We start from the raw sequence: 17,463 nt of genomic DNA, 5'->3' as shown, positions 1-17,463 counted from the left end.
ATTGTGAGGGGGCCAGGGTGTATGGCCACAGCAGAGCACTGGGTGATGGTTCAGGAGTGGAGGGGTGTGCCTGCAGGGTGTTTTCTGTGGGAGGTGGATGCTGCAATTCCCTTCTCAGTGATGTGGTGGTAAAGTGGTAGGGGCAGTGTGGCCAGGGAGGCGGTTCAATGTTTTAGGAATACATGTACTCACCAGCCTCGTCGGGTGTCCCGGCTCTGGCCACCGCAATGCCAACCCCGTCTATGACCTCTATGTTAAGCACACTGTTGCACTTTTCATCCTAGGACAGGAGTCTAATTGGCAAGGAGGTTCCACCACCTGTGGCCATGCTTTGCCTGCGGTGTGCAGAGAGGATGTCCCCAACCCTCAGGCTGAGGTCATCCCACCGCTTGTGGCAATCCCTGACTGTGTGTGGGGTTGTCCCCACTATAGAGACCTTATGTGCCTTTCTGCGGAGTTGTGTTTAGCCGCGCTGGTCAGTGGTGAACAACTCCCCTGCATGCAGAACTATGGTATCCAATAGCATGCTCAGCTCTACCACTTAGAAGCACAGCTTGCACTGCCGGGTATCATGGATGCGAGTAGACATGTTCCACCTTTGACTGATGCAGTTAGAAGGTGGAGATGGCAAGTGGATGCTGCAGATTGCAATGAATTGTGTTTTTATGATGTCCATTTGACTGTTTCCTGTTCCCGCGATCCCTTTATTTCCGGTCACTGTATTTCCGGTGCAGTTATTTCCAGTGACACTGTTTCCGGTGATGCTGGCTCTGGCATTGTGATGCTGGATCAGGGGGCGCCTGCACCGGTGTTGATTGTGCTGTCGTTTTTGGGCACTTCTCACTGTGTTACCGTGATGCTGGTGCTACCCTTTCAAGCATGCCGGAATGCTTGCGCCGGACAACCCGTGATTGTCCCTGGTTTCCAGCATCATAGGTTGCTGAAAACGGTGGGACTGCATCATGGAAACACTGGATTTTTACCACAAAACTCATAATGAGGTCCAGTGAGATTGCATTATCTTGCCAGGATCACACACTTTGCATAAGTGGTGAAGCTGGGATTTCCTAGTCTGAAATATAGGTACTTGATCACATACCTTTGCAGCACAAGTTGGTACAAATGGATCAATGTTTGTGTTAGTGTTTGAAAACCTAAATAATACTCCATTTTATAAAGACGACTTTAAAAGTACACAAGTCACTTGACAAACCATCCTGACAATATATAATCATTACCTATCCAAAAAGGAAGCCCTCAAGTTCCAGCATGTAAACTACCTACAAAAAGTGTCCTACAGTTACTAAGGGAATTCAAAAGCATGGCACAACTATTGTTAACCAAAACTTGCAATTTGTTATGTACCCGTACAATTTCTAATTGCAGAACAATCACACTAAAATCGCTTATACAATTCTAAAAACACAGAATTGCCCAATGCCATTTAGTTACCTGTTCCCACTGCTAATGTCTTACTATTTTACGGAAGGGTGTTAAAAAAGGTCATTAAAACTGGACTTTGAGGCCGTGTGCAACCCAGGCTTTGAGACAAAACTGGGGGCCCTTGTCCCCATTTGCTCCTTGTCTTGCTGCTAAATCTGTATCTTCCTTTTAGCAACACATGTTCATTTGAATCCATGTCACATGACCTTTCCTTATGCAGGGAAACTAGATATAGGATGCACTTTATAAAAAATGTTCTTCCTTTTATTTTGGTTGATTTGGCAGAGCATTGACTTATGAACTATGCACTTGTGTGTGCCATTCTGCTTACATTAATTTGAATGGAAAACTCTGTTGGCTACAAATATCACTGTATTTCAAATTGTACTGCTTCTTGGCACATTTTCTTCTTGTCCATTGTTTCTTTTATACTACTTCTTCCCACTAAAACCAAGCTCCAACAAGTGCGACAAGGTAAGGGGTCGCTTTTCTATCTGTTATCTTCTTTTTTTTTAAACGGGTGCATTGCATTTTAATTGTTTGGCTACTTAATCCACGTGAAGGTCTCTCCTCTGATCTGATTTGCAGTGTGAGGCAGCCTGCGCACTTACTCTCTCTTACTTGAGGTACATTGGGAGCAGTTATCCCGTCGAAGAGGTAAGTACTGCCTTCGGCATGAGTTGACGTGTTTAAATCCAGGTTGAATGACGTTTTAGAGAAGAGGAACCAGGGTGGGCACTAGACATTTACGGGATAAAATGACGCAGACACTGGTTTTACAAACTGGAGTATTTTGGAGACAGGAACGTCCTGTTTGGCTTCTCGTTTTGAACCAATTGGTGAAGGTAGACCATGGATCCCTATGGATCCTCTACTGGCTATAGTTCCATAAACCGGAAACATGTAATCCCAATGGGGCAATTCGCTTCCTTTAACCATGCAGTGCTCCGAGTCCCATATTTATCTTGGAGAGTCTTGAGGTCGGGAGGTCTCCACCCTTCAAATGCAAATCCTGCGAGTTCCCATTAGTGTTGCGCTCGGTTGACTTGCACATTCCACGTGGCCTGGTTCTGGCTGACTGAGGAGCCTGCCACCTGGAATCTAATTCGGGTCTCGTTTGGGGGTGCAATGTCTTAGCAAGAAATTAACTCAACTTCCGTGTGCAATGTGTTGATACGTTTTTGTAACTGCTCTCCTTTCAAACAGTGCTTCTGCTGAATGGTGTCCCATGTATTCGAAGATATGATAGTTGATTGGTAGTTATCCCTGCCTCTGTGAATGAATACTTTTAACATCACATGACTAAGGTGCATGCGCCATTTTATCATTCTGTTGTTTTCAATGTAGAATTACTGCGTGTTCAGACGATATCATGCACCAGCCATTAATCAGAAAGAAATCTTGCTTCATCTCTTGGATGTATCGTTCATCTTTGAGTTGAATTGGACCTTCCATTTAAACAGAATAATGGAAATGTACCGTAACTGTTCATAGATTTTTAACTATGCAGGGTGGTATAAGCAATACTTTAAACATCCAGTGTATGTATGCATTTGTGCATCAGTTGTTTGCAGCACAAACCCGAGCGGGTTACAATGGATATTTGTATTGAGTGGGGAGGAAGACAGAGCGCTAGTTAGTAGAGGTTATGGGGGCAGTGTCAGGGTGCATGGGAGAGTGGAATGGTGGATTCAAAGGAGTAGGGCCAGAGCTGGGACTGTTGGGAGGTTAAGGGTCTCGGCAATGGAAGCAGGATGGCATGTGCAATGATTCATCCATATTGGAAAGGGTAAGATCTGGGAATTCGACCATTTCAAGATGCTTGCAAATGCAACAGTCACAAAAGACAGCAGACATACTGTGACATGAAGAGCCCAGTCCTGTTTGCATTGTGTCTGTGGCCAGGCGCTACATCGAGTGCAATGCCGGAGACACAACCCTATTACTTCAGCGCAGCTGCCTCATGATCCTCCCAACACCATCAGTGACCTGCTGAAACAAACAACCTAAACAACAGAAAGAGCCCGACAACCCTGGGCACGACATCATCCCTAACATGGATAGTGCATATGCTTTACTTGCATATCTGGGCAACACTAAGTATAAGACTTGCTTTTGCCACCTACAGGTTAATAATTCAACACATACTGTATCGGCACCATGGACACCAACAGGTTGCATTCAGTATTACATGACATTGTATTTTATTGTATTCTCATTGTATTCATCTTAAGAAAAGGGATGGGCCTGCTCTTTTTTGTCAAAATAACCCCTGAGTCCTGCACAATCGTGAGGAGGTAATGGCTGAGGAACTGTGAGCCCTTTACCACGCACCAGAATCTGGTTTTGTTTAAAACACTTCATCAGCTTATTACTGGTCAGGCTAAAGTTTGAAAAAGGTACAATCCTTTCTGTGTAGCCTTTCCATGCATTGTTTATTGGGTCTCACTTGTGCAGTATCATGCCCTGTCTGCAGATGTAATTGCCTAAAGATGTTCCTGTATTGGGGTTGGACATGCCCACACTGAGACACAACCCTTCCTCCTCTAAAACGCTTCAGAAACAAAAAGCAAAAGAGCCCTTGTACCCCATTTGAGTGGCTTATGTTGCAGCCATTTTATACTCACATCCAAAAATGTAAGCTGTCCAAATGCGCTTGTGTGGTTCATGGTTACCAACATTTTAATGTTAGGGTGAGTATTGTGAACAGTGATGTGAGCACAAAGCCATGCATCACTTATGCATTTAGAGATTCACACATACAATCCTTTTTATCACAAACTTGTTTATCAAATGTAGAGATCTCTTATCACTGTTATTGTCCTAAAAGGCTCTGTGATTTAATGCAAAGTGTATATGAATCCTCATTGGTGCTATTTGTCCCCTTTCCCACTCTCAAATAGGTATTTTGAAAGGGTACAATAAGAGTGTACCAGACTGCACATCTTGGAATGATAACCTTCTACCAGAAAATAATTCATATGGTTAGTCTAGTATTGCCCCTTTCAAAATACAAGTGAGGTGGTACAAACAGAACACCTGCAACAGAGGGCCAGGTTAGTGGGCCGTCAGACCGTGGCAGGCTGTTCACACCGCAGTGTACCAGTACGGACAGTTGGAAACTGCATTTAGGCAAGGCCTTCACTAAGAGCAGGTGACAGAAAAAGCATTTACTTGGGCAGCAATAGCTGTTTTTTCACGTTACAATTCTTCTGTAAAGTACTTGAATTACAATGTAATGAAACCAGCTTCATTTATATAGCAATTATTTATTCATAATGAGGAGGCGTTTTGTCGCACGACAGAGATGTAGTTTGTGAGAGGTGTGTGCATGTCAGTGGGGCGGGGCACATTCTGATGTTTCTGATGTTACGACCTGGGCACCAAGTTGGCTAGAACCTGCCCTGATTACAGCACACGCCTTCTTTCACGGGGATGACCAGACCCTCCCATCTGAATGCAGAGCAGGAAATCACTGATGATGGCTCCATGTTGCCGGTCAGAATTCATTTAGCTCAGCAATGTATTCAGTTCTCTGTTTTTTGCGCTGGTGCTTAAAATGTGTGCTCTGCATTACAAGCTCTGTGCCGCAGACAGGTTCCACTCTAAGTGGGAGAGAAATGAGGACTGTTGGGACTAGTGAATAGAAGAATGACCCCATGGTCCTCGTTTCTCCAGCAGCAGCAGCAGCCAAGGAAGGCACTTTAGCATGTCATCCTTTTCAAATTAGAGGCGACAGGGCATTTCAACTTTTGCATATGAGGGTCCTTCACTGTGCCTGATAATCTGAAAATTCTCTTTAATTTTATGCAAAGTTGCATTTTATTTTTACAAGGTTATTTTACTAGCTGAATGCTGATCAAGTCACCTAACAACATTAAGGTTAATCTTTTATTAATACTTCCCTGAAGAAAATGCTGGCATTAATGACTGGGTGATGAAGCCTTTTCTGGCAGAGGAGGTGGTGCATCTTCCATTTGATGTCCGGCAGGAGCTTATTGAGGTTCAGTCGGACACCACTCTACAATCTGAATGTAGGAACATTGCAGTGGGTGACTTTTGGCTGAAGGTAATCCTGGAGTATCCTACATTGGTAAGGTCAGCTATATAGTCTCTCTTACCCTTTGTTTCTTCCTACTTGTTCAAAATAGGCTTTTCAGCATTGGCTGTACTGAAAACGAAATACTGCACAAGGCCTGAAGTGGAGGACAACCTCAGAGTGGCGGTCTCAAAAATAAAGCCACACATTGACTCACTTTCTGTAGAGAGACAGGCCCACCCTTCCCATTAGTACTTGCTCTGAAAAATCAAATTTCCTTCTGCTGAATATACTAATAGGAATGTAGTTTGAGAAAATAAAAACCCACCTACAGACCTTAGTGTTTACTTGCATGGTTTCTATGTTTGGATTGAAAGTGATTGTCCTACTATCTTGGAATGTCTCCCTAACAACATATACCTTCAAAATTATAGCACCACACATTCTGCAGTTATCTATAAAAAAATAAAAAATCTCACCAACACAGAGGGCCCGGGGCAGTGGGGTCCTGAACAATTTATTATTTGCTCAGGGGAGCTTTAGCATAAAATGTTCGAAGACCACTGGTCCAGAGAAATGAATAAATAGAAAAGAAGGCCACTTTGTAGGCAAACACACTCCGAAGAAAAAAACAATAAAAATAATAACTTCAATTACATCAGAGTGTATTAGGTTCCATAGAGAATTGAATGCCCTTAAGCATTTCAATACTTATTCTCATTGAATTCATTTTTTTTTTATTTTAATGTTTATAACACGCCACATGCCCATAGGTATCAGGGCGTACATAAAACAGGACAAGACAAACTACGGGCAAAATGGTCAGACCAGAGATGAACAGAAGACAGGAAGTGGCACATTAGTCGGGACTAAGGTTGAAGAGGTGAGTCTTAATGGCTTTTTTAAATGAAGAATAATCGTTAATAAGACATATGGAGACAGGATGAGAATTCTAGAGTAGGGGTGCTTGAACATCAAAACTAGTGCCGTCAAAAAGCACCAATTTAAATCTTGGTTGGACAAGTATGGGTTCTGCAGATGACCGAATATTTATGGTGGATGATCTACTCTTGGTACAATCAGATAAATATGCAGGACATGAGTGGGACAAGCATTTGTAAGCCAAGACCCCAATGACCCCATCAACGAAGGGAGATCCCCACAAAATCATGTCAAAGTGAGACAAAATGAAGGCCTGATGCACAATTTGAATGTTGAGGAGATACCTATCGAAGGTGTCACTGAGGTTGACATGAGGATAGGAAAACACAGGATGAGAAAGGAAGTATTGATCACATCTCTCAGTGAAATTCCATTTCTGATGGGGACAGATTGCCTGAAGAGGTTGTCGCCCCTCATTGATGGGGTAAATGGGTTTTTTTGGTCCCTAGCTAAACAGCCATTGAGGCCTAAGAAAGTGATATCACAAAACAACAGTATAAACGAATGCCATACTTTGGCTAAATCAGAGGATGCAGTTGAAATGTATCTTCAGAATGGCTGTGTGCCTAGTGTCACTGGTATTCTAATGTGTCAGGGTGAAATGCGAGTTGATGAAGAGAAACAGTCTCTAGAGATTTATTTGGACCCCAAGACAAATGGCAAACATAAATAGATGTAAACACATTACGCTTTTTCTCAAAAGAAGATAAATTCAAGCCACCTGTCATTTCAGAGATGAACACAGAGAAACGCATTTCCACCCTTTATGAAGAACAAATGGGAGATGGGCAGCCAGGGATCCTTATCTGTGTAAATGGTCATTCTGAAATAATAAAGACCACTTTAGTACTTAGGCAGGAATTAAGTTTCATTAATGAGAAAATACTCGAGTGAATAATTGACAGGGAGGAGATCCCAAAATTCAGAATAAAAAAAACAACACGATTTTGGGTTTGATGATCCGGACCCAGTCGTAGGAAGATGCATGCTAAAAATTACCATTGGACCAAACAATTATCTGTCACAATGTGTGGATAGTGAGTGGGACACAGAATCATTTTTATTTGGGAAATGACATTATGCACAGAATGTGTATAGTGTTAGACTTCCTTAATTACAAGGTGTGGTCCAGGTGAGGGGGACCTGCACCTGAGTTTGAAGACAAGAGACAGGCTTATCATTGTGCATAGTTGGACCATATGCGATTAAATTACAGGTGAAAAAGGATGTTACCATTCCTGCATTCACCAGGCAAGTTACCATAACGCTAAAACACAGAAAGGGACAACAGAGAGGGGATTCTGATGCAGTTGTGTGCCTAAATGAATCCAAGAGGCGGCAAGGGCTAGAATGTGAATATATACCACTGATCGAGATCGGGGATGGACCAATTAAGATACTGATTGACAACAAAAGATGTCAGGATATTCATTTAGAAGAGAATTCAGCACTAGGAATACCGGTAAAAAAATCTCATTATACTGCAGATTTCAGTAATGCCGTGATTGGGAATTAACCTGAGAGATATGTGAATGTGCAGGGTGAGTTGCCAGAATTTTTTCACTCCCGACCTAAAGGAATATTCAAAATTCATTCTTTGTATCCTTATCAGTCAAGTGAGACAGTGGGGGTCATCACGACCCTGGCGCTAAGGGGTTAACAGCGCCATAAAAGGCTGCGGCGCCGTTAACCCCTTAGCACCTAATTACGAGGTCCCTTTGTGTGTCCCGAACTTAACGGCTGGTCTGTACCAGCCATTAAAGTAGGGACCCGGAAAGGGACTTACAAGGTAATTACAGTACGGCAATTTGCGGTACCGTAATTACCGCTTTCCCCAGTCCCATTGAGCCCCATGGGGCAAAAATGGGAATGGGGAGGGGCCAAAGTTAAATGGGGAATTACCGCCTCGCCAACCTTGGAATGGGACGGTATTTCCCCATTTAACATTGGCAGACTCGTTACAATACCGGCAGCAACCATGGTGCTAATAGCGCCATTGGTTACCACCAGTGTTGTAATGAGGGCCAGTGTGTTGTCACCAAGATAACTGCATATTATATGATTTAAATGAAAATAAGACAGCAAAGCATCACGTTGAAATGGAAGTCATGATTCCAAAATATTTAAATGTGTCTACTCTCCAACGAGATACAACCACATGGTTAGAGGAAAGCACAGAGGTTACTCCATTGGAGGATTTCCCAGAATTTTCAAAAATGTTAGAGGAACAGGTTAAGGCTGCAGTTGCATGCACCAATGTAGAGGATAGGAATGAGTTGAGAAAAATATTCATAGATACATATGATTGCTGCCTACCGGACTTGCATGTGGCCACATTACCGGAGGGATATGGTAGAGAACCGGTATTTGCGCATCAATATCGGTTGCCATTGGCATGTTTGGAATCATTAGCTGAGATAATTAAAAATCTAGAAACTAGAGGGATTACTTATAAGGCCCATTCATAGCACTTCAAATACTCCTATCTTGGGTGTGTTGAAACCTAATGGCCAATGGTGTTTGTGGTATCACACAAAACAGAACACTGATTGAGCTTCTCTCGAGCTGATTATTCAATATACTGTCAATGTGTAGCCCTAGAACTCCCCCTGAATGGAAGAACACCCTATCCCTTCATGGTGTTTGCTGGCCCCAGGAAGCGCTGTGGCACCGCCTATCAAAAAGAGATAGTTAAAGACAGACTTGCCCTATTCCTACAATGAGTTAGGTTAGTTTAAAGCAAGTTTGTCACATATTAATGTTCTACTAAAAAAATACACAATTAAAAATTGCAGCTGGGATTCATTCTACCCGGACTGAATGCTTTGGTTGGTCAGGCAGTTCACGTGGGACTATACGTCAAAATGACAGTTTATTCACCCTCCGTGAATAGTGTCTGGCTATCTCAAAGCTAAGAACAGTAGACCAGTTAAGATTTTCAGATTTCACTCTCATATTGTTGTTGTTGTACACCCTCAGATTACATTCAGGTGTAGGCACAATAGGTAGTTTTGTGAGAGATTGTGATTCAAACAGAAAATAAAGTTAGGAAGTAAGCGTCGCTAGTCTATGTTCCCAATTGCTTGAGTCAACTATGTATCACCCTTAGTAAGGGCATTTGTGAGCAGACTTTATAGAGATAAACAAAAGAGTACCTGTTTCCAGGTGGCCACTCCCATTTATTGATCAGGGTCTCGCACAGGTCCACGGTTCAAAGGTGTTTACCAAATTAGATCTTACAGCTGGGAACTGGTGTGTGCCACTGGCTGAAGACATTCAAAATGTGTTTGCATTTACTTTCGACAAATCCCAATATGCATGGTCCCGAAAACCCTTTGGGTATGTCAGTAGTGGGAGTCAATTTGGAATATTTTTTAGGAAGGCGCTCCCCGATGCTGCAGAAAGGGGGACAATAGTGCATGTAGATGATGTGCTGCTTAAAAATGAGAACCTGAAGGGTCATTTTAATGAGATTAAACATGTGCTTGGCCAGTTACAGAAGGGAAGAGCCGAAGTATCTTTGCAGAAAGCACAATGGTGTAAGAAGATAGTAAACTTCTTAGGTCATGTGGTGACTGAGGATAGGTTGAATCCACAAAAGATAAAGGTAGAAGCGATACAGAAATTGAAAAACCCTACTGATATAAAAGGATTGAGAAGCTTACTAGGGATGAGAGGATATAACGGAAAATGTATTGAGATGTATTGAGAATTACGCAGAGATTACTCAGCTTTAACCAAATTATTGAAGCATGGTGTACCCTGGAAGAGAGAGAAGGAGCAATTTGAAGCGGTGGCTAGGCTGAAAGAATGCCTCATGAAGGTGCCATGTTTGGCCTATCCCATAAAGAACCAGGATTTCTTTGTAGAAATAGGGTTCACTGATCAGTGTATGTCAGCTGTGTTATCTCAGAGGCATGATTTAAATCACAAAATTATTGCTTATCCGAGCAAGGTGTTATCTCAAGTTGAAACTAAATTCAGTGAATGTGAGAAAGCACTTCTAACCACTGTTTGGGCATTGCAGCATTTCCGTCCCATCATTCAATGGGAAAAAGTAAATTTGGAAACAAATCACCAGCCCTTACAGTTTCTGCAAAGTAAAAAAAATAGGTCAGGTAATTTGGCACTGTCCAGAATTACTTCCTGGATGTTGGCATTATAGGGTTTTCCCTTGGAAGTACAATATGGACAGAATAAAAATATCCCTGTTGCTCAAGGGCTGATGGATCTGAATGATTGCGCAGCTGAGTATTCACCTGATGAAACAGAAATAGAATTTAATTGGAATGCATTTGAACAATCCCAACACTAAGCTTTAAATGAGAACCTTTACCCACAGTGCATGTCGATGGGTGCGCATATTGTGTGGAAAATAATAATGTATAAAAACAGCTTAAAGGAGGAATAAGAAATATCAGGTTTAAATGTGACAATATTCAAAGAGCCAGCATGACAATTGGTTCTAGGAGTAGCCATGTAGCAGAGTTAGCTGCCATCTATAAGGCATTTGCTACCGCAGTTGAAAATAAACTCAAGCAGATAGTTTTGTTGACCGATTCCAATTATGTGCAGAACAGTTTTGTGGGGTATTTGCCTGGCTGGAAGGTAAAAGGTATGCTCACATATAACAAAAGACCTCTTAATCACGGGAAAATGATCCAAGCCATAGACAAACCAGTGTCCAAAAAAGACTTAATAGCACACTGGAGGAAAATATGTGCCCATTTAAAGACAGCAGGTGAGGACAAGGAAGGGAATGACAAAGAACATCATTAGCCATAATTGGGGCTGCAATGGGAGAGTTGTTTCTCATTGAAAACCTGCTTGGCAAAATACAGGTAGATGCAATCACACGCGCCAAATCTCCAAAAGAAGTTGAACGGCCTGTAGTGCAATGGAGTTATGATACCCCAGACCAGGATCTGATCACAGCACAAAAAAAGGCCCAATTTTAGGCGTGTTTTATAATCATTTGGTAGCTGCTGTCTAAAAATGATTGCAAAGGAAAATAAGAGTTGAGGGCACTGTTAAAAAACAAAAAGAAAATTAGGTTAAAAAAATTATGCTTATTGGACACATATGTCACAAGATGTTGAACTATACACCAGAGGGTGCCTGGTATGTGCACAATTTCAGGCCACTTCACCTATGCATAGAGCTCCATTAATGAAAAGAGGTTTGACCCTTCCATGGTCTGATTTGCAAATCGAATATGTTGGGCCTGTAAACAGATCAGCCAGAGGGAATCAATATTTATTAACTGTGGTTTGTCTGATGTCCAAGTGGGTGGAATGCATTCCTGCACCGGATTGCACTGTGCAAACAGCAGCCACGTTGCTGGTATATCGTATATTTTCAAGATTTGGGTTACCACAGATGATAGAATCAGACCGGGGAAGTCATTTTACATGTTCCTTGATGAGCAAGGTATGACAAATACTAGGTGTGAAAAGGAAGCTGCACATCTCATATCGACCTTCTTCTTCAGGTGGAGTGGAGAGAAACAATAGGTCTATAGTAGACATACTAAAAAAATGTGTAGCTGAGGCAGGCTCTAGTTGGGATCTGCAGCTGTCTTTAGTATTGATGGCCATTAGATCGACCCCCAATAAATCAACACATGTCAGCCCTCATGAAATACTGACAGGGAGAAAGATGGTGTTGCCACAACATTTACTGTATAGGACACATGAGCAAACACTTGTGAATGCCTCCACAATTCATGAATATGTGGAAGAGTTGAGGAAGCGCTTACAACATGCATCTGCTTTTTTACAGCGGAATCTGGAGAGGGCTGAAAAAACATATTATGATAGGAAGACATCTACAAGAGAATACAAGGTAGGTGACCAGGTTTACAAGTACCGTTTTGGGAAAAATAAACATAAAAACTCAATGTTTCTAGCAGCATGGTAAGGACCATTTGAGATCATAGACAAGGTCTCCGCTGTAGTGTATAAAATAGTCAAAAAGAAAGGTGACGTGAAAACAGAGCAGATTGTCGATGTAAATCAGATTAAACCTTGCCATACGAAGCATGAGGTGAGAAGGCTTGAAAAAGTTGAGGCTAGTTGAGGGAGAATGGTGGGTACAGAGTAAAAATTGAAATGACAGGCAAATTAAGGTGTAAATATGTGTGTTTCAGTGAGATTGATTGGAAATGTTAAAGGTTCAGTATGAAAAGATATATTCTATAAAATGCATGTTGCTGGGAATGATTTGGGTATATGTTTTGAATTGTGTAACAATAAACTTGTCTTCAGGTGTTCCGGTGTGACAGACCATTATCCAGGCAGTCACCAGAAGAATAATAACAATTCCATTTTTATTTTCAGACATTGCAGCAGAAGAGAGATATAAGATTGTGTTATGCTAGGTACTTAATTTGTTTTTTTCTTTTTTACTTTAGCTGACTAACTCCTTGCCCCGGCAGGGCCAGATCCTTGGAGCGCTGGACCCTTGGAGAATGCCACAGGATCATAGGCCCTGGGAAAGGCACTCAGACCAAAGAATGGGGGTGAAGACAGAGTCTTCAGGAAGAGGGATAGTGATGACCCGATCTGAGGACTGGACACTCATCATATTGATTGTACTGAGTGTGTCAGGTGTTAAGACCACAAAAGCACATGTTGTTGTGGAACCTTGAATGGCATCTGGGATTGCGGTGGAGGAGGCACCCGGATTCATTATTGGAAATAGAACACTGGCGTACCAGAACATGTACATCAGCCCAAACCCTGATCTTGTTGTTGAGAGGTTTGTGAATGAAACCGTAATTGCATCAGATCAGGTGAGAAAGTAGATAGAACTGTGAAAGGAGGATGCTCGGAAATCAACCAGAGATATTGCCATGCAGTTGGAAAAACCTTTTGTATCTTCATCTGTTATGAAAAGAAGGAGGGGGAAATGTGTAGCAGGTTTGCTTGTGTCCTCATTGCAATGAATATTATTGGGGCTTTGGTGGGCACAGCAATGTCTACAGCGAATGCTATATCTGTGGGTACATTAAGTGCAAAGGCACAGCAGTTAACCCACAATTTTGACACACTACAGTGAACATTAGATGGGATTAGAGGCAAATATGTAAATGAGACTATGGTTGTTTTAAATGAAGAGGCTAACGTATTGGAGCTCAGCACAAATTTTGTTGTTAAACATGATAAATGCTGAATGATATTATAAATGTGATCAACCCAGTTGAAAGGTTACTATGGAAATACCTTGGGGAAATTCAAAGTGCAATATCTCAATTAATTCAGCGGCATATACTTTTGTACTTTGTGTCATCCGATATCATCCATCAAATGATAGCACGGATCACACAAAGATAAGTGCAAATGGTGCAGGTGAAAATTATGTTTGAAATGGGGAGTGCTGTGCCTCTATATATAAACATAGAAAGGATGGAAGTAGGCTTTTTGTTATCCATCCCATACATTGCTCCCACGTTGATATACAAGACCAAATTGGTGCACAATATAGGGTTTGGCAGAATGGTAAATATGTCAAAATGAAACCCCAGAGATATTGGCGTTTCAATCCTCGGAACCTGATGTTTATATGATTCCAGATTTGAATACCTGTGTAAAACCTAAAGAGAAAAACTACATGTGCCCAGGCAAACATTATGTTCCTGATGGAGCAGATGCTATTTGCGGGTTGAAGCCAGATCCTGGGGTGTCTGGGGCATGTGAAGTGGTCATTAGTAATCCTGGGATTGAGGAACTGTCCCAGGCCAGGTTGATTAAAAATAGATGGCTGATGAGCACTTCTTTGAAAAACTATACGGTCACTCATCTGAATCATGGGTCTTACATTGTGAAACAATTGAAACATAGCGTGTTCCACATATCTGTCCCAAAGGATACAGATGTATCGATAGGGGTATTGACTCTGTTCCATGCTGATGATGATTTATGGGAGGGTAATGTGGAGAATATTGAATTCTTCCAGAGAAATTCATTCCTTATCTACCCAGATATAGAATTTTTATTGAATCACAAAAAGGTGCATACCATCAGGATGCATTTGAAGAAAGACAATATCACTTTGAGAAGCCTGGGTTTGATGGAAGGAAACACATTCAACTGGGGGACCTGGGTAGAAAGAGTTATGGTGATTCTTGCAATTCCAATTGTTTTATGGGGGGATGGCTAGTTGTTCTCACCATTAAGATGAGGATGTTGGTCCTAATTCTGACAACGATGGGGAAGGTGAGATGCTCTGTGGTGCGCACATTCTGAGATGGTTTTTGCTTCTCCTGTAGTGATATCTCAGGCGATCCCAGCAGGAGAAAAATATTGGAGATATATACAGGGATACTGGAGATGTGTGGGGAAAGATAATAAAGATGTAGTAACAATGTGTATGAAAGACAGCAAATGGAAATGCACCTTTAAGCGTGTTTAAAATGATCCATTTTATGGTGAATGGGCCATCTGTCCAGTTTGCAATGAATGCATATGTTAATCTAAATTAATCAACTAACACTTTCTCATCAAACAACACTCCCCAGTAATTAATAATTTGCCCTTTAACAAAGCAGTGCAAAATGCTCCAGATGACAGATTCTGTTTTTGTTCAGTGGAAGTTTAAACATGCAGGCATAATGCATTAGTTGTGCTTTCATTCAGAAGGTGCTATGGTGCGCTCCAGGAAGCAATTGATATGAAACATACTTGGGAGCTGGTTTTTGGAGAGAACAAATGCCATGCTTCTAGAAAAATCAGCTGGGGTGGAATGAAACATCAGGAGAAAGGGCAGGAAGTAGTTTGAGTGACAAAGCTAATCTATAAAATGTAGGAGACAGAAGAGGTGGGTCAGTCAGTCTTCTTCTTTCCATCCGTAGGAGAACAGGAGAGTGGCAGACAGAGAGCAGGGCCGGGCAGTCCACGCCCTTATATGAAGCTGCAGTTGTGAGCTGACCTTCATGGGTGGTGAAAGCTCTGTGGAATTTGTGACACTCCCACTTGCAGATAATCCACTTCAGAGAGGAGCGTGTGGAGAACAGTGTTTATCTTTTCTGTCAGTCAGTCAGGATTATGCTGTTATGTTTTAACAGAGTTTTTATTTCTTTCGTATTTGTAATTGAGAAACACTGAAGTGTAACGGAAAAAGAAAAAGCTCTCATGCTGTTGTGCTATTTTCTTTTGTCTTTTCTTTTAGATGGTACATTCTGTCGACTGTTTTGGGGGGATCAAGGTCTGGGTAAGAAATGAAAAATGAATTTTGTATTATGAACACAGGCTGGTTTATGCATATAATGCAGTAGTGTTAATTTGTATTAAAGCATGTGCCGCATTACCTGTTTTCAAACAATAGCGTATATAAAATTAAAAGCATTTTTAAAACTGAATCAGTGGGATTGCATTTTCTGTGCCTTTGTGAATTCATTGACAAAGAGGGTAAATTCCAGGGAAGCACCTCAGTGTATCAAAAGCGGTAACATTTTTTACCACATGTGGTAAAGTTGGAGGTAAAGTTTGGGAACCAGATAGAAAGCTAGAAAATGTATGATGCTTGCAAATTATTGCTCATAATAAAATATAAACAATCCGTCAAAGACGGTAGTCCAGTTTCGTAGATAAGTGACTGGAATTACAGTTAGTACTGTCGTGTCCCTGCAAGTGAAAAGTCTGATATCTCGCGCTTACAGTTAACCGTAAATAGAATAAAAGGTTCAGATGGGACTTTTGTCACATCATATATGGCATCACCATAAAAACGCTGTGTCACCACCTTACCACTAATTTAAAACTATTTTTTACCACAGTACTAAAATACCACCAAATTGTGGAATAGCCCCTTGACAAAATCCCTAACATGCCTGAATATTATTCCAAGTGATGAATGCCATCATGCACCTCGAAATGGTTTCCCATTATGTTCTCAGGTTGAAAATAGTTTAGTCAAAGCAGAGCATATCCTACTTGTACTGACTTTTGCCTTTGTCTTTCTCAGTTATCATCTGCCTCAAAACAAAGTACAGATGTTCTTGGAATTGCATTGTGGCTAGTTGATCAACTATTTTTAAAAGGAATTGAAAGTTAGTAATGGGCCTATGATTAACAGCTTCTTGAGGATTTAAACCTACAATCTTTATAACATCCAGAGCGCAGTTGTGTTTAAATGATCTGTTTACAAACTGTGTAAGCAAGAAGGCAACCGTTTCATGGTTCACTAAAGTCAATTTAGATAGAAAAACATTGTGAAAACAAGCAGTAGTATGCATTTTACCTAATACCTTTTCCATTTTCTCCACCGTAAAAGGTTTGAATGAGAATTCTGAGTCATTCAACATTTACGTTGATTCTTGAAAGTTACTTAATGGGTCAGCAAGTAAGTCATTTCTTGATTTTTGTGCATCGGCAAGCAGATCTTTTTTGATTTTCTCCAGCGCGGTAGAAATGTAATCAGCAAATGCTTGTTGTATTCTAATATAGTCCTCTTTATTGTGGTAAAAGGATTGAGGTTGGACGGCAGACTTCTACAACATTTTTAAAATTGTAAAGAGCTTCTTGGTGTTAGACTCAGCTCAGTTGATCTGCTCATTAAAGACATTTCTCTTTCTTTCAAAAACTGCTAACCTGCAAGCCTTTTCATAGGTTTTCCATATTGTTTTATGAGACTTTAACTTAGTTTTGCGCTCAGTACATTCAACCTGTCTTTTTTCCTTTTTTAAGGTCTTCAAGGATAGTGGTGAACCAGTTATTATGATGGAGTCTGTCTCTTACAGTTTTCATCCTGATAGGGAGATATTTTCTACATGACATTGCCAAGGTACACAAAGTACCTGAATCCGTGTTAGATTTCAAAAGATCATTAGTGCACTCGATGAGGTCACAGGTTTGAATTTTCATGAGATTCCTACTAAGGATTCTTTTAGGTGTATTAGTTTTATGCTTCAGTTGCTCTTGAAGTCCTATTTGAAAGGCAACAAAAGAGTGGTCCAACCAAATACACAGTTTGGTATTAGTAATATCTATACTCAGATTTTGTGTAACTACCCAGTACAGAATATAACCTTTAATGCGGGC

The sequence above is a fragment of the Ambystoma mexicanum genome, chromosome 3p, assembly GCF_040938575.1.
Source record: "Ambystoma mexicanum isolate Mex_15411 chromosome 3p, UKY_AmexF1_1, whole genome shotgun sequence".
NCBI classification, from domain to species: domain Eukaryota; kingdom Metazoa; phylum Chordata; class Amphibia; order Caudata; family Ambystomatidae; genus Ambystoma; species Ambystoma mexicanum.
The sequence above is the reverse complement of the archived record's forward strand: the minus strand, read 5'-3'. Positions refer to the sequence as shown.